Below are 20,679 nucleotides of genomic sequence, written 5' to 3'. Positions count from 1 at the left end.
GGGGATGAAACTTTAACGATAACGCGCTTTTCGAAATAAATTCTTGTGTTACAACTCGAAACCGTTGTATAAGACGTATTGCAGAGCAAAAGATCAGTATTTCAGTATAGATTTTATCGAGAAAACGGTGAAAATTACTCGGAAAATCGCTCGTTATCGGTTACAGGGGTAGAAAATATTATAACGTGTCGACGATACCGATCATTAATCCGACTCCGATATCACACGTCCGGTACCGAATGATATAATGTGCGCCGCAGTGTTTGGCCAGCTCGGTGCAGATTCGCGTTTATTATTTATCATAATATATTATCTGCTGTGCCGGCACACGAGTTTCGGACGTAAGCGCCGCCGCCGCCGCCGCGGCAACAAGTGTGTGTGTGTACGTATTATATAGGACAACACTAACCGACGATGGCAAACGACGACGACGACGACGACGACGACGACGAGTGGTGTCTCAGTGGCGGTGGGCCGTCAGCAGCAGCAGCAGCAGCAGAAGCAGCAAACGTCGACGGACGGGTGTGCGCGCGTGTTTATTTGTACATCAGTAGCAGTGCTCGGCGGGCGGCTGCCACAGAACGCGGTGTTTCCGATAATATCGGCCGACTGGAATAGTTCCCTTGTCGCATTCGAATCTCTGCCGTTTCCGGATGGCCCGAGCGCGATCGCATGCGATCTAATCGTATTACTGTGTTATATACTGCTATAATTGACGGATCGAAAAACTTCCGTTTTCAATTTAATTTAACTTAATTTCGGGCGGCGTTATCCATCACGTATAATATAATTTAATATCGTAGAAGTTTATGAAATATTTTCTCCGCCGTCGGTTTGTACAACCAGACTACAGTGACCAGTGTCGTAGATTTTCGTGTTCGTCGCGTGGATCGAAATAATAATTATAAAAAAAAAAAAAACAAAAAAAAAAAAAAAAATTGAGATTCATTTAAAACACGTTTATATTTGCAATTTCTTCGCGTGTACATATATACCTACAACATCGTAATTGTAGGCAAAGGGTGCTTGGAGAGTGTACAATCCGAAAGGTAAGAGTGTGCGATACTGTAATCATATCATAATGCTAAAATAAATATTCGTCGTTATTTGTTTTTCTTAACACCTTTGGTCACCCACACGTATTTATTTATAGTACATATTATCGACAACGATGACAACTCAGTATCGAACAGCTACTGTTATTATATATTATGTACATTGTATATCATATTATTTATTTATCGATTGGGTACAGCACTGTATTGGACCTGCCGAAGTAATGATAAATTAGTACAAACAATGATAGAAAATAAAATGGAATCGAATTATTTAACTATAATACTGTAATCAAACGTTAGAAATCCTAAAACTCGTTGGACCGATATCTTGGTGTTGATGGAGTATCACAGAGATGGTTAAAAGGAGGTGATTAAAACACACCATCGTCTCCTCATATTAACACATTTATTGAAAAATTGTATTAACAATTAAAATGATTTTATTTTATTTAATACCAATTTGACAATTTTATTATTATGAATGTGTTTCGAACACTCTCGGTTATTGACCCTCTTCCCCATATAGCGCCAATTTTAAGTATTTACAGCTAAAGATAGGTTGTGTCTGGTATTAATATAAATGTATTAAAGTAATATTTATTAATCACCATCAGAAAACGTCTTGTTATGCTAATGGTCGTATAGTAGTTAACTTCTCGTTCCGTATGGTGCGTGATGCGATTTTTAAACACCCCTAATGTAACTAGGTGTATAATATTGTGAAATCTTTCCTCAGTTTAAAAAGCAAAAACTATACTATGAATTAAGCGCGTAGGTATTAGAAAACTACGTCACACAACTGTCGTATCACGTTATCGTTTTACTTTGTGGAAGGATTATAAAACCGTTTAAGATTTTTCTTCAGCGGAGAAATTAGTTTTCGGCATGACTACAAAACAAATACAAAACAAAAAAAAACATTTTTGTTTTTATACAAGAAAAAAATTATTATTATATTATGAAAAAAAAAAATGCCACTAATAAGATATTATTCTAGTTGATTAAAGTTACTCCAAAAAAAAGATTCCTTAATAATTTACGTACATATCTAATACAGAGGTTTTATAATGATTACTATGTACATAAATTACACATTGCTCCATAATTCTATCACGTATATAATATTATATGTACAACTAAAAATGTTGGTATTATTTTATATGCACAAATAAATATTTCATTAATTTTGAATTGGATGAGAATGGATACAATTCATTTAATTGGTGGGTGGTAAGTTAATATTGTGTATAAGACAATTTATTTGTTATGTTTGTCTGTGCAAATATAAAAGAACTTTGCTCGTAGTCACAATATATGTCTCTGAAAAACAATTATAATATATTATGTCAATTAAGTTTTCAAACTTGGAAACTAAAAATAAACATAATTAATGGTATAATATATAGTCTACTGCAATAAATTTAGCCGATACCTGATTTAAGGTCATTTTAATTACAATTTATTAGCTTTGTAAAATTACTATATTAACAATATTCCCTATTAATTATTATAAGCATGGATCTAAAATAATTAAAAGCCCGTTACACAAAATATCTGGTGTTCAGAATAATTATCTATCTTATTTGTTTCTATCTCTCTTCCGTTGCAATAAGATAGTACTCTAAATAATTATAACTGTTACATATACATTTTAAAATTATGATAGTTGTTCATCATTTATTTCGAAATAAAAATAAATTTAGCACTGGAATTGTTTAGTTTCAATTTTTATGGAGTAAAAATTAATCTTTTATTCTCATGTATCAACAGCAAGACTGAGGGAATTGCTTTTTCGTGCATTGTCACTATTCATGGTATATTGTAACTAAACTTAAATATATAATAATTTTGTAAAAGAAGAATGAATTATCTTAATAAAATTTTAATACATTCTTGAAAGCAGTATTGACTTTTATATATTTAATATTTTTCAATTATGGTTAATCCAATGTACGGTAAATTTTCTATTTTTCTATTTGAAAATTAAAAAACTTTATTAACATAAGGTAGCTAGAAATAATAAATATAAGAAAAAAAAGATAAAATTTATTTAACTATAAACACATAATTTTCCCAAAAAAAAGATTTTGAATGTTTGATTTATATTTAAAATATAATAGCCGTTATATTCCTATATATACAACGATTGGAAGTTAGTATGTGGATATTAACATTTTGAAATACATTATTTTAAATCCATACAATATCTATGTATAAACTTAATAAAATAAATAATATGAGATAAGTTTCTACAATTTTTATTAGTGGTTACAACAAATTAGCGAAAACCAATGACCTATAGATAATTGTTCAATACGCTTGAAAGAACTAATCCGGTACCTAATCAAATGTTTACTTATCTAAATAGTATATCAACTAGATAAAATTTCCAATCAATAGATAAGGTTAAATAAAACTTAAATACTCCTTATAATTTTTACAAGAAAAAAAACGATAATACACACGTCATCATTTATTGTCAATTGAACATTATAATATAATGTATATTATACGTTCATCGGATTTAAAATATAAATACAACATAATATTATAAACATTATAATTACTAAGCAATCTTAAAAAAATAGCAATATTTATTAACTATTTGTAAATAATTAGCATAATTAATTTTCTTATAATTGTATAGAATAATTTGAAAAAAATATTGTTCTAAATTCACCTCAGCTATAAATAAAAAATTAAAAAATTGTATGGACAATACATTTATAACTCAACGTGTTATATTCTAATAAAATATACCTGTTAAACTATTTTGATTTAAATCCAATAAATAATGTCAAAAGATGGTAATAAAGTATTTTATAGTATATTTATTTATAATATACTTTCACAGGTAGATATTTTTGGTTAATACGCTTTTTGTAAGTAAAGTCAACATTTAAGTTTAATATGAAACCGAAGAAAAATATTTATTTTGCTTGTTTATGACGTAATTTTTGTTCAAGTATATTATCTTCGCGTTTATTCTATAACATAAAAACATATTATTAAAGTAGATATAACACGTTTAGTTTAATTAAACTATTAAAATTAGTAATAACTGTTATTTTATAAGATATTGAAAAAATAAAAATACGTGTGACTCATAAAAACGTATTATTATCAATTTATTTTTTAAATACAATAAAATATTCTAGTTGGTATTTTTATGAGATCATTTTACAAAATATGTACAAAAATCAAGTTTAAATTATCAATGAACAAATACACACCAAACATTAAAATCAGAAGTTTATTGTTATTTTTTAAGTAGATATAGTAAAATATAACTATTTTTATAAATAAAAAAAATATAATAATGTTGATTAGTATTTATTATAGTATAATATAGGTACTGCATGATTATTTTATCAAACAACACTCGTTGTTTAAAAAAAATATATATTTTTACTTTATATGTTTCTAAATTTTTACTTTTTTTAATGAAAACATATATTTTTAATTTCATATTCCAAAGAAGAATATTTTTTAAATATTTTGATACATAAATATCGAAATTCGGACGAGTGGTTTATGAGCTATGAACTTATAACTATATAAAGCTTTAGTGAGTCGAGTGGTTGACCAACATTTTGCGGACTATCCACATACCACACTACTCCGTACACCTAAACTTTAAATACTTTAAATTCATAAACTATTCGTCGGAATTCCGATATTTTTTGTAAAACCATTAAAAAGACAGACTTTACAGTCATAAATGTGTCATTAAAGTGATAATGAATGAAAACCAATAATCGAGAAATTATTTGTTTTTAAATAAATACTTTTATTATTATTATCTAATAGACTCCTTTGCTTTAGTTATAAATAAAATCAGTACGTGTTTTGGATACAAATATAAGTATAAATTACGAGTACCTATACAATATTGCTAAGACTAGGTAGCTTTAGTATGAATAATATTAAACACACTTTAGCTATTAGTGATGAATTAAAAATAATAGTGTAATAATATAAAAATGTCAAGTAGTTAGTATTAACCATAATAATATAGTCACTAAAATATATTATTATAACTAAATAGGTAACTCTGAAATGTTATATTTCCAATGCTCATAAATAAACATAATAATATAATATTTTAGATTCCAAGAGAAGTGATAAATGTTTATTTGTTTTACAATTATGTGTTTCATATAGTTGTATATGTATGATGTATATATAACATTTAAGTAACGAGCTGGAAATTTTGTTCTGTGAGTCTGAGTGTGTATATATGTTTGTGACGTCATACCTTTAAGAGCAGAAAAAAGCTTCTATTTTTAACACAAAGAATGATTTCTGGTACTTGATCTTGAAGCATTATGAAAATTTCACTACTACTGAACATTTAATCGATTTATAAATATATAAGGTTCTAGTAAAAATTATTTATTATAATATCCTCGTGATAGTATAAATGACTATTTAGATATTAAACAACGTAATTACTATTATTCACAACGACATATTGTATTTTAAACATTAAGCATATTTTAGAGTGATGTCAAGTAATATGACTAAAACGTTATTTCAAAATAATATACTTACAGGGGAAGCTGATGTTATTAACAAATACGTGGTAATTGTTAAGAGCTCCAAAGGAAATGTCTTAATTTTAAGTGACGTTTAATATTTACGTATAATATGCTCATTAATATACTAGCGCTAAAACAGTGTAAACTATTAAGTTTACACTGTTTGCTTACGTTGTAATAACACCTTAATAATCATAACATATACACTAGATAAAGTTTAGTCTAAAATAAATATAATAAAATATATAATTTGAATATCAAATGATAAAATCTTACACAAAAATTAACAATTAGGTATTTCGCAAAATTCGGATTTATCTTATTTAAATTCGAACAGTATACTTAACATGTAGGAGCTGACAAATATTAAATTGTAGGTATACAGCGAATCAGTATTCATTGAAAATGAAGAAACTTTGTGAGCCCTTATATTACACCTATATAATATACATAAAATATTTATGTCTAACCTTTTCTGTCAAATAATAACCCCCTTTATTAATTAAAACAAACACGTACACAACGGTACACAACTGTTGTGTTAAACTCCCAATAGTGTTTTTTTTTCTAGTAATAATTTGTCAAACGAAATATTTTAACACACCTATTTTGTACGTGACAGAAGTGTTATTTTATAAATTCACTTTGCATTGTATCGGTTTTAGGTACAACACATGTATTATGTATAATAATAATAATAATAATAATAATACGACAAGTTAGGTGAGTATAAAACGTACGAACTATATTATTCTTCGATACCGATACACCTGTTTTTCTGTGTATTTGAAAAGTACAAATAGTAAAAGTACGTATGATTTTCTGTACGTATATTATCATGACCATATCACTTTTGTATGCAACATACGTCCAATCGAGATAAAGATACCCATTTTCAAATGTTGATACGCAGAACCGACTTTTTCTTCTCGTTAGTCAGCAGTGTCGTATTTTTGATATCGGTAATGCACTTTTGTGAAAATAATAAATGTTAACTCAATAATAAACTGTAAATTAGTTTACTTGTAGGTATACCTAAAATACTTCCTTAAAATGCATAAACTTCAATAAATTCACCAGTATATTTTAAATTAATACAACTTACTGAAGCTGAACAGAATTAATTATGAACAATGATTTATTTATCATTTATGAAATTTGATTAATTTAATTAACTAGTAGGTATTTTATATTATTGAAATAATTATTATTGTTATTAATGAGTTTATATTTATTTAAATATATAAATTTTAAATTATAAACGCAATGTTTATAAAAGCTTGAACATTTTTTTTTCAAACAATGGACGTTGAGCGTGGATTATTTTTTTATATAAATATTTAAAAATATAATTATTAGCTAATAAAATAAATTAATATCCACTTAACTATGATAAAATAATTTTTCTTTTTAAGAGAAAATCGTGTTGAAGTCCATGTTTTTGCCCACGTTTGTATTTTACGCACTGCAAAACTTGAAAGTTGTTAATGTGTATCTTGGATCTGTTTTCCAGCAAAAGACAAAATACGCATCACTGTATAAGTAATAAACGTTACAGACCTTATTACCTGTTTGTTTCGCGAGTGAAATTTTCATTTTCAGTAATAGTCAAGTTACATAATACGGATACAATATCTCGACTTGCTAAAAATAGTAGCTGTATAGATTCATCGGAAATGTGCAATGGTTTCAGGTCAATTAGAATTATCAATATATTTTTTTTTATCTATTAATCAAAACAATTGTTTGAGTATTACAACACTGCGTTTCAATTTCGATACAACGAAGTTATGAAAATGACTGCTGTGGTTTAAGAAAAATGGTTTAAAATAATACCTATTATTCTCAATTCGTATAAACAATGTGATACCTACTACAAGTTTAATTTTGCTCGGAGCTGAATAAATTGCGTCGTCACCTAAACTCATTGTTACTGCAGTATATCTGTATTGTTTTCTGTATAGAAATCCGAGATGCACGAAGTAAACAGCAGTATGTGGTGAGATTTTTAAGTTTTGAGATGCAGCTGTTGTTATTTGTTTTATTTTCGTGTTGTGTCAATTATCCAAACAGAAAAACAACCATACGAGAGAAAAGATTTAACCAGCAGGTCAAAGATTGCGCAGCGCGGGATGCTGAGTGCTTTCAAAGTAAACTCGGGAAACGTACTGTACGAGGCGTACGTACGCGTATCGCGAAACGGCTGAGCTATAATATTATCCTATACTCGTGTACTACATAATATAATATTATCTTATAGACGTGTGATGATATAAATGATTTCACACTGACCCGATCGTTACACCGACGTTGTTGTGCGTAAACTTATAGTTCACATAAAATGATAATTGCCGATGTGAGCTCGACAATGGCCATAATATCGTCCGGTTCTGGGAATCGGAAGCACTTTATTTTCCACTCGACAAATCGGATACTATTAAGCGCGCACCGGACACTTGAAATTAACCAGCTCGCCCCAGTGACTTTGGATGAGCATACGTAGGTAATACAATACCTAAACTGTATTAGACACGCGGGACGACTGACGGATTGGTGGCGGTTGACCACCATAATTCGCGATAATCTTGAACGTTGACGTGGAATTATTACGCCGAAAAACAATAAACGAGCAAGCCGCAGAACATCCGAATGATTATTTTATATCCGGGCGCGCGAGAATTCCAAACTGTCTCGAAGGTGTTTGGCGTAATTATTCGCAAAGTTATCAACGGCCGATTAAGTACGACTTTCCTTTCCATTCGTTAGGCGCGTTTCGAGTCTGACGGTCGCTTAAATGGAAGCCGAGTCATTCATACGTTCATTGGACCGAACTCGCGTAATGTGATCGAGTTACACAAAGTTTGTTATTCAAGTTTCCGTTTCGTGCAATATTATCTGTGTATCGTAAATGTTGTAAAACACACTATTTTCGATCAGCCTGCGAGATCCCGAGATTTGTTCTACGAAGTCAAATTTAAAATTCTCGGAAAATGTATAGAAACCCGTTGCCGAGTAAAATTATCGTTTCGCTTGCACTATCGCCAACAATCATGTATAACGTTAAACTAAAGTAAGTTAATCACCAAGTTTATTTGAAAAAAAAATATTAACTGTTAGTTATGTGCGATACACAATGTTCTGAATAGAAGTCAGTAAATACTACGAAAGTTAAGATCACTTCAAAACGTCTCGACGTTTCATAAACTTACAGGATGGTAATATTTTATATTATTATATTATTTATTCAATGCGTTTTCTGTACAATCATTATAAGTTTGTACAATATTATTAATTACTTTATATTTATCAATAAAATAAATAACTCTATTACCGAGTAAGTTTATTTTTAACATCACGCCACATCTTCTATTATTAACCGAGTATTTTTTTCTTGGAAAACTCATATATAGTTGAGAATAAAAAGTTCTAAGTGAAAAAAAATATGGACATCAAAAACCATATCTTGAACTTTTCGGTTCTAAACTGACATTTTTTGTTTATCATTTTTTTTTTTATATATACACGAGTATATAGTTGAGTTTTGCTTATAATGAAAAAATAATTTAAGGCTTAACATAGAATAACTTTGTTATTTTTAGATTTGACAATCATTAAAAATTATTTATTACGAAAGAAGATAATATTACAGTTTGAAGTTTAAAATTGCTTCCCTGAAAAAATTGATATTTTGTGAAAGAACCTTTTTGGTATTGAGTCTACAAACTGTCTATAGTTTTTATTACACTTAGTCAAATTTTAAATGAGATTTCAAATTTACATATCAACCTAAGACATTTTAATTTTATAAAGTTATGCACAACGATTCTTTCTCAAACTAATATTATAATTAATAATTATTTAGAATCTAAAATATTGAGTAATCTAACTAAATAACTACTAGATAAGTTTTATTTGTTTAAAACTTCGATAGTATCCTAAATAATTATACATATTATTATTAGGTAAATATAATTTTAATGCTATTAATGTTACATTCTGTAACAATAAAATACATTAATAAAAATAATAATAGTAATTTACAACCAAACAATAAAATAAATAGCATTGAGAGTTAAATAACACAAAATCAATCATTATATTAATTGTAAGCTATACAAAATAAAGAAATCAGTTCAAAATTTAGAGAAAATATTTGTATTATGCTAAACATTAATTCAGATAAACATGCAATAAGTGAAAAGAAGTAATTTCGAATAATTTGAATTGTTTGTGGAGATGTACAGTCAATTTTTGGCTTATAATGGATATTTGATTAGTTAATTTTATATTATCTACAATTTATTGATACGGTTTTGATATGAATAACCTCAAGTAGGCCCCACAATCCCTAATAAATCCTTAATAAATTAAAGATAACAAGAATATATTATCTTAGGTTTTTTTATTTTACTTTGATAATTTACAAAAATATCGATAAATAATTTAACGGTTTTATTTTAAAATTTACCAAATATTTATACTGTTGAGATAAGGAACTCAATATTATAACTATTCTAAACATTTTTCAAGGTGTAAAATAGGTGCACATCAATGTAAACCCAATGATAAGCTTAGTAGTTTCAGCATCTAAAATACAATACCATTGTCATGAATACTAATGGCAGGATTCAGGCTATCAATCATTGAGTCATTGAGAAGGGTGCATTATATATGGTAATATTAAAATACGTAATATTGAATTGTAAGAAAAATATTCAGGTAAATACATTTTACTCATCAATTATACCAGTCTTTTTATATAAAAAATTATAAATTATGTGAATAGTAAGTTGTTACAACATTATGTATGGTTATTTTTCCTCTATAAAATAATATTACAGTGTTTTATTTTATTTTATGTACTGAGTGATAAGCAATAATAATTATTTTGTTCTAAAACGTCTAAAGCTCATTTAAATCACTTTGAAACGACAATTAATATGATAATGACGATTTTACGCACTAAATACTGTTTATTATTTGTTAATGATCTTACTCTTGTAAAATTAATATTTTCATAATTTGTATCAATGTTATCCAATCTATAATTAATAATATTAATTACAATGTATGTTTTCAACTAATATAATATACTATGGTCTAACGTACTGTAGTCTATGATTACAATTTACGTATATTATTTTATAGGTAGTGTATGAAAACATGTATTATATTTGATAAACATCACTCAATGAACTAGCGATATATCCATTTGTAAACCGGTGTATACTACTTGCGTTTGAAATTATTATCAGTAGGTGAGTTGCGTCCCGTAAAAAAACATTCTAAAAAAGGTTATAACCTAGTTATAACATTCCTGATATCCCGAAAATAATAACTTCAATAATAATTATAGCTCAAACATCTATATGTATACTTAGAGCTTTATATTGGTTAAAGTTTAAACGAAACGTTTATTATAAAATTTAATGGTGAAATTTCGTTTTTTTTTTTTTTTTAATTTTTGATTCTTTTAATTTTAAATTTGTTTTCTGTTATCTTGTTTTGTAGTATTTATTCTATTAATTAAGACATATTATTATGTATTTATCTAAAGTCATTTAAAGATGTCAAGGAGTTGGAAAATATGTGAATGACTAGGATAAAAATGTGAATTTAATTTCGAATGAAAAGCTTTACATGTATTTGTTGTTCTTTGTAAACTATTTGATATAATACTGATATAAAACATATGGGTACAAATAATGAAGTTTATTAAACTGCACAGTTTATGAACTATCAATTTTAGTAAATAATATCGATAATAATAAATTATATATCCAATTTGAATCCCAAAAACTGGACACGAGCCTACCAGTCAAGTTAAACTCCTATAAAATATAATTTTATTTTGCGACTCAAATAACATCATGTAGCACGTGTAACATTTGGAATAGATGACGAAATTACGTGACCTAACTAGTGTAATTTATCTACAGTTAATATACTATACCAGTATGGAAGTATAATGTATGTGTAGTTTCCAAAGATTAACATTTACCAAAAAAAGAAAGTAGTCAAGTGGGTACAGCTTTACTATACATATAGGTGTAGAGTGGAACTCGTTATTGAATAAATCACTTATTAAGTTTGTTAAATTATAATTCAATGATAATACATATTGTATATGATGAAATTTAAATTTAAATTTTGGTAACTACTATATCTACAAAATAATTATTTTAATAATATTAGATTTTCGTGAAAATTTCCGTTTTTCCTTTATTTTTTGTTGGTTTTCCTAATTATAAAAAAAAAGACTGAGAATTTTAATTTTGACCTCTTCAAACTACAAACAAGATCCAATTTACTATAAAAAACTCTTAGGTTTCAACTCAAATTCAAGCATTTTATCGACAACTTTTAGTGTACACAAACACACAAAAAAAGCACATAATTGTAAAATCAATACGTTCATTACTCCGCTAAAAATCTAATAGTTATGTTTTTAAGATGTATATTGTATTATATGAACTACAGTTAAAACTATAAGTATTATCTGTATAGTGTGTGTTTAATAAAATATTATATTCAGTTGTCTTAAACGGTTATACGATTTATGTGAGTTCACTTGTTTACATGCAGGTGATTTATTTTGCAAAAGTAAGAACTAAAATTCATATAAGTAAAACTTTCAAAAACTATATTTCCTATGTATTATCTGCGACTGTTAAGAATAGAAATAGTTGTGTTTATGGTGATAGTACTTGGTTTAAAGAAAGGAAAACTTGCAGAAAGTCAAAATAAAAATTATGGATCTTCCAGATTCATACTGTTTTTTAATCTGATTTGTCAGGAATACTTGACTGTTCAGTTTTAAGTAGTTTTAACAGTGTAACTTTATATTCTGCAGTTTTCGTATGTAATAGTCACGCATGATTAAACGTTTTAATAATATTTCAAAATCAAACCCAACTCAAAAATGTAATAAGGATTTTTTAAATAATGAGTGTTGTTATATCGTAACAATTAAGTTACAAGTTACTTAACAAATACTTCGTTTCGAATTTTAATTTTATGAAATAACTTACCATAAATATATTGTTTAGATAATAATAATCCCCTTTTCCGGCATTACTTAATACATAATATACATAATAGTATGTTAATTATATTATTTAATATTAAAAATATAAATATTAAATGTATAATTTAGTTTAGTTGGTATTTCTTTATATTTTATATTTTTATTTTCATTTAGCTGTCATCACGACAACCTAATTACCTAGAATTACAATTTTTTTATTATAATTAGCTTAGTATTTCGAATTAATAACATTAATATTCGTGAAAAACTAGTTAAGATTATAAGTTATCAAAATGAGAGCTTTAATATTTAACTGGGTTTCATAAAATGTATGAAAATGAATCATAAAAAATGATACTGTGCACAGACGGTATATCGGTCGATATAGTACTAATGATGAATATTTTATAGTTTATTAATATTATTAGAATTATTAATTCCACTAGTTACAGTAAATTTTATGTTATTATTTTGAAATGAATTAAATTCATCAATTTTTTTATAATGATCTATAAATTATAATAAAACGCTTAAGTAATAAACCCATAATATAACCCAACGCTATTCATATTTTGTATGCATAAGTTTATCTTTTTTTTAAGGTAATAAAATTGTAAACGATTAAAAAATTCAACCTATTCATAAGTCGTAAGATAATAAATGTATTAATTTAAAATAACATTCACATACTTAAAGTTTGATGTATATATTTTTATAGAATAACCTTATATATTTTAATTAATTGATTTTATATATTGTAATGTGCTTAATTATTTGGGAAATATAATTTTTGACATTATGTACACACATATTGCATATAAAAGTTGCAAGTATAGATTATTCAATAGAAGTATACATTTTTCATTATAACTTTTAATAATTCACAATTTATAATTTTATTTTTTAAATTGTTGATCATCGGATCAATATGATAAATAAAGATATATTAATCTGAATTTCGTTGCAAATATAGGTACTGTTATTATTTAAACAAAATGTGTTTAATATAAACACAATGTTTATTTAAAACAAATAATTGGTTTAAAATATAGATTATATTGTTATTTTAAAAAATGTGTGCAAAATCTATATGACAATTATATTAATATTCTATAAATCAACCAATGGCCTACATTTCAGACTGAGATACATAATAATGTACTTTCCTTTAAAGAGACATTTATTATGAAAGGAAATTAAATAGATTGAAATTAAATCGTATAAAAATAAATTCAAATGACATATTATTTTGAATATAATATTACATTAAGTTCGATTAAAATTACTTAATGTATAATTATTCTACCTACCCAACTTTTAAAATAAATAATTTTAAAAATAAAAAAAAATAAATATATATGCATATTAATTTATGTTTTTATTACTTTCAAAGTTTCAATGTTTTTATCGATAAATATTCTCCTTAATTTTGTTCTTTCCAGCTGTTTCTTCATTTACAACTATACTTAATTCATTCATACACACGTTGTGGTAAGCTCAAACCTGACGATGAGTGACATTTATTGATACAACCATTGACGATTTAATTAAAGCCGTATAATATTGTATATACTCATCTCTATTCATCAAACACCTGAGCAGCTTGCATTTAACATTGATAAAATGTTGGATATTGATTTAACTATCAAGTGGGGATACACGTTGTAATCTAAAAGCTCATTGCTAATCCGCTGACCCGGAATTCCTTTAAAATATGATTTACTGTTCTAAAAATAACACACATGTAATAAATTGGTATTTTCTCGATGTATTAATGAAACCATAACATGGTTGTTTCAAAAACTTCTGTGCAACGGCGTGATCGGCAAATCAATTAAATATAATTTATTATACTCGAGACAAATGGACTGAGTTAACCACACACATATTACAAAATGTGAAATAATTTTAATTTATATTTTTTTTATTAATATTATGAAGTAGTAATATTATTATGACGTTACAAGTTTACAGATATTCCGAAAAACTACAATGTGAAAAGTATTTAATTTTAAAAAATATTATAAATCATTAATAATAACTAGGGTCAACAATTATATGCCCTAAAAACCTATTAAATATACATGCAGTTATGCACTAATACAGAAGTTACCAAACTATGGTACGTAAAAGACTAAATGGTGGTACGTGATTAATTACTCGAAAGTACAAAAAATAATGTGTAAAAACTAAAAATATTGAACAGTTCTATTTTTAGTCATTAGCGGTACTTACATAACTGATAAATAATATACATGGATAGTACTCGAAAAAAAAGTTTGGGAACCCCTGCTCTAATAATTACCAAAATATGCCCTTAAAGTATACTCTGAAACTAAAAATAAAAAAATACTTGATTAGTAATTCGACCATACCTAAATAGGTACAAATCGACTAAACGATAACAACTTAGTAGTAAAACGAGTAAAACGATTTAATATTTTAACTAACAACATAAACCTAGTATATAGCGTACACCTAGTAATTAGTATACTCGTATTATCAACTTTCTTACTGCATTATGGTATTTATAAAAACCTTGGAAAAAATATTATCGATTCATCGAGTTTTTTTAATTGCTTAAAAAATCACGAAATTATGAAATTTTGCGCTGAAAATGTAAAAATTCTAAAATATTTTTAATAGTTTATTATAATATAATATATTTAATATTTATGGAATAATACATTTCTTTACATAATTTTTTTATATGTAGATATTTTATTTAACCTAATCTATTTAAAATTTAGGTATCTATAGTTTAATATTAAACATAATTATTCGATAGAGTTTAATATTTTCTATTTAAAATTAATATAAAATAATACATAATATACAGTACATAATTATAACTTTTTAAATAATTAAATAAAAGTAAGTTGATCCTCAACCAAAGTAATTCCACTATGTAAGAATCAATACCGGATTTATAAGTACCTATATTCACTACATTGTTTTAAAAATTCATCACTGATTTTAAACAAATTTTTATTTTATGGCAGGGAAAACACTAAATTCCACAACAAAGCATAAATCTGATAAGTGATACTAAATTATACTTAAGATTTTTTTTTTATAATTATTACTGAATTAGGCTTAATAAAAATAATAAGCCTCAACAATTAAACGCATAAGAATAGTTTTAAATAATATTAATGGAACATAGAAAGAATGGAATGATAATAAAATATGCTATTTAACTATAAATATAAATCTAAGCCAACTAAAAATGTACAGATGATACATAGATAACGCATTCTGTGGGTAATAACATTTCGGTTAAAACTATATTTTATAAAGTTGAAATAATATTAGACTATACAATATATTGTTTTGTAAATTACCGCAGTAAAGAGGCAAAGTAAGAGATTAATTAATGCAATAAATTCTGAAACAAATTTGGGTAACATAATGTTTCGATTGTGGAACTATTAAACAATATTATATTGTTGAAGTCAGTAACTGAGTCATAATAAAAGGCTCTGAACTGGCATGAGGTAGTGTTAAGAAAAGATTTCAAGAGTTTTACATTTGCTTTTGACGTTCTCGAGTCGCGACACTTTAAATAAAATGACCCTACTTTGATTAGACACTAGAACCTCAGGAATTTCAAAGGTGAGCGTTGTGTAGATTTTGATAATTAACTTATAGCTTATGAGGATTTAACAATAATGGTGTTAAAAATACATGAACGCTAACATTGATATGTAGTGGTAAAATAATTATTCATGATAAATTGATAATACTATTATAACTTAGGCATCTACGGAGATGGATAAATTCAGGGAAAAAAAGTAACTACTTACATAAGAGACTTTTAGTACCGGATAGCTGTACTAATGTGGTTTTGAATGCGAATCGATTAGGTGAACAGACTGCCTTATTTTTTTTTCTGTTAGTGAACAGGTGAATTTGACGATGATGGTTACCGTTAGTTTGTACTTGGTGATTTGCTTACGCGAAGAGCTTGACTCGACGTGTAAAACGTGGAGGCGCTTTCAACATAATAAAATATGTAAATTAATTACACAATTAAAAATCACAAACTTTAATTTCATGTACATAATATACGTGTGACTGTGTGTCTGTGTTGCGAGTCAACACCAAACTGATAATATTTAAGATAAATTTGATAAATGTAGATGTAGGTATCAACAATAATTAGATACAAATTTTATTACAAGCAAGATATCTAACATTTATTATTTATTGCATATTTTCATTTTTGTTCTGTATTTTATTTAAAAACATGTTAATACCCTAAGACTTACAATACATATATAGATATATTGAAATTATTTTTGTTAATTCATTATTAGTGCTTTGAATAAAATATTCAAATATATAAAATAATAGCTCCAAACTCTTGGATGCATTACTTTACTTGGAACCCATAACTATAATACACTCATTAACCTTAGCTTTTGTTTATAACTGAGATATTTTATTATTTGTGTGTTATACAATTTTAGTTTGAAAAACTATAAACAAATTTCTCATTATAATTTATAATAAAGTGGCGGACATGAAAAATGAAACCTGTCCATCATGCGCAAAATGGCGGTTTTTCGTTGATTGTTATTAAGTTATAAAATAAAAATTCTTACCTCATTATACCTATATCAAGAAATTCTAAAGCTAGAACGGTCTATTATTAGTATAATATATTTAATGTTCCTTTTTCATATCCGAGAATACGAAATTTAACGGCGGCGCAATAGTAAAATGTTGAGTACTAATATAGATACAAAAATGAGAATTAACAATCGACCGTGGTGGCTAGGATTCATTTTTCGTGTCCACGACTACTGCTATTATACATTTTTTTTTTATATAAGCCTTATTCATATGATGATTAATAGAAACAAATTGAAAAAAATCAATTATTTTAATAAACAGCGACTTAAAAATATTTATGATACTTAATAGTTATATTATATAATATTAAAATATAAACAAATAATCGAGTGCTCATTAAGCTTTTACTTAATGAAAAACAATAGAAGTCTACTCCAAACTCAGTCACCAACAGAGTTTTTATTTTTAATTTTATAAATAAATTTAAAAGTAATTTTCAATAGGACCTCGTTTTTGTTTCTACCTAACCTAATTTTACAGTGACCCAACCACATTTTGTCATTATAACGTATCATTATAAAGTTTCATACAACAATAATTTAATAATATTAAAATATATTTTTATTTATGAAACTTATTATGCAATGACCTTATTTTCAACTTTTTGTTGTTGACCTTTTAACATAATCATAATATACAAATCATCAAATTGAACTTGATAAGCAATCACTTTCATAATGGTATCGAAAGTCAAAAATATTATAAATACGATTATGTTTCTCATTTTTGATCATTTTTATAATAATATGTTCAAAAGTTTAATAAAACAATTTAGGTATACAAAATCAAATTCAAGAGCATATTACTCAAGATATTATAAATTATATGTTCTAAAAAAATAAAGTTTAAATATACAGTTTATAGTGTTTTGTAAAGATGACTCATACTAATAATATGCATTATTTTTATTTATGATATACCTTAAGAGAGGATGAATACATTAAATCTGAATGGGGAAATTATTTAACTTATACATTTTTAAATATTATATAATTATAAAAATAATCACTTGTTAAATTTTTATTTAGAGATGATATTATATATTATATCTAAAATATAATTTTTTTTTATTTTTATACGTACCTATATATATTATATATAAAAACAACTAAATAAAAAAAGTTTAGTTCAAAATTTATTTTATTTTTTTTACTTACTTATGTTAGATTATAAAATCAAAACTCTGTTTATAATACCCAATTACATTATTTTCAAAATGCAATCAATTTTTACACTCTTTGTTGAACATTTACTTATACAATTAAATGATTAGATTAAATATTTCTTTAAACAATATTGAATTATTTATAAGTATAGTGTGAACTCTGAGGAGGCCTTGCTCCCTTTTAGATCTGTCCCGGGCCTTAAGAATACTGTGTTTTTTTTTTTTTTTTTTTTGGACAATAAATTATTCTCAATAAAATTTTATTTCAAATAAAAATATTAATATAAATGTTATTATTTTTACAATATTAATTTCTTTTGCAAAATCATTAGAAATGAAATGACATTTTGTTGGATAAATGAACTGACAATGAATGAATAAAATATGATTAATATGTTTTATTTTGGTTATAATGTTTGAAAAGTTGGGATTGAAAACAATTAATGAATATTTTTAATCGTTTAAGAACTAATGCCAAGAATGTCACAAAAGTATAATTTTTGCTTTATCTATGTTTTATCTATAAATATTTATCTCATTTTTTTAGTAATAATATACACGTATAAATATAACATTACTAATGGATATCAATAAGGCATATAGTTAAATTGGACATATCTTAATTCAAGAGTGTACATGAGTTGTGTTTTAAAACATCAGTCATGCAATAAGTGCATTTTAATGAACAGTTCTTAAACAACTATAATTATTAAACTAATAATAAATTTATTTTACGATTTATTATTTTTTGTACACTCATTACTTTTAATACATTTTATTTGAGCTTGGTTAGTTCAGAATAATGCGAAACTAAATGTTATGTATACAATATACGTGTATATAATATAAAACCTAATAGATAACATAGCATGTTACCAGGCCGAGTTGTTTAAATGACTAGAAGAAAATATGAAAATTCATTAATAAATATACAAACGTCGTTATAGTTTCTTCAGTTCTCTCCCTTCTCTCAAAATCCAAAATAAACAAGAAATAACAATTTAAATATTTTAGTTCAATAATACTTGTTGCATTATACAAAATATTTGTTTTTGTTTATAATTTATTAGTATTAATTAGGCATACATTATACACTAGTCACTACAACAACTAAATTATTATACTATACTATTACAAAAAACTAAACATAATAGATTTAAAAACAGAATAATTAAATAAACTTGAATTCCTTGGATTAAATATTTAAATTAGTATTTTTGCATAGATATTTTATTTCTAAACTATTTGCTACTTCTCCACATAATAAAGACCAATTTATTTTTACAAGCATATAAATAGCTTAATAATGTATAATACAATGTTAAATAAGTACTTGTTACCGTACGTTTTCCAAAATATGTACTCCCAACTATTTGTCCAATAGATTATTTCATGAAAGATAAAATAATTCAATATTCTCATGACAAGTTTTTTCTTTTATTACATTTTAATTTAAAATTATTATTAATCGATGTTTTTACTTGTGTGAATAATTTTATGGGAAAATGGATTCTGGAATTCGGTAAAATAGTTTTTTAGGGAAGTATCCAGGTACCTAATTCGACCTTCTTCTACCTTAAACTTACTTAAACGGTTAAGTTGTAGGTAGTTTTAATAATTAATTTAGCTTCTAAAGTACCATATAATATTACATTCATTGATTAATAATAGTACTAGTAATAGTATTTTTTATTTTACAGAATAAAATTCCTATTTCAATTTTAAACAAACAGTTTAGATTTATAATAAAAAATTTCAAATTAAAACATAAAATAAGTAAATATAAGGTACCTAATTATAGTATATGATAATAGATATAGGCACCCAATGAGTTAAAGTGTAAAAATATAATACTAAACTATGTGAATAAATAAAATTATAATGAGCATGCAATACTATATATTATATAATAAATAAGCTCACATATTATGTTGAAATTATGTTAGTTGTTAGTTAAACCTAATAAATAGTGTTTTATAATTTTTCATGTATTTGTATGATTAGCATCGTCAATTAATAAAACTAAAATATTGTCTAAAATAAAAAACATAATAAGCATTTAGTAAGCAGTGTTCGTATAATTTAAGCCAACGGTTTGGTTATAAATTATAATATTCGTCGAAGGTTTAATCATACTTAAGAGTTGTAATATGTTATTATGCCTTTTTCCGTATAGATACTAATCTATATAGAGTACTATTGCATTACGTTGCATTATTGAATACAGGATTCCAAATTGCTATTAATGTG

At 25.6% G+C, this 20,679-nt stretch overlaps 1 protein-coding gene across 1 annotated transcript in view; it reads left to right on the top strand.

The window, feature by feature from the left end:
* The first annotated feature begins 471 nt into the window (after positions 1-471).
* Positions 472-20,679, top strand: part of LOC114124740 (neuropeptide F receptor-like) — a 62,516-nt gene continuing 42,308 nt past the window's right edge. Inside the window, exon 1 of the mRNA XM_027988092.2 lies at positions 472-1,049. The gene's annotated coding sequence lies outside the window, so the exon portion shown is untranslated. The remainder of the gene's footprint in view (positions 1,050-20,679) is intronic.

The sequence above is a fragment of the Aphis gossypii genome, chromosome 3 (genome assembly GCF_020184175.1).
Source record: "Aphis gossypii isolate Hap1 chromosome 3, ASM2018417v2, whole genome shotgun sequence".
NCBI classification, from domain to species: domain Eukaryota; kingdom Metazoa; phylum Arthropoda; class Insecta; order Hemiptera; family Aphididae; genus Aphis; species Aphis gossypii.
Note: the sequence above shows the minus strand (reverse complement) of the source record. Positions and strands in the feature narration are given on the sequence as shown.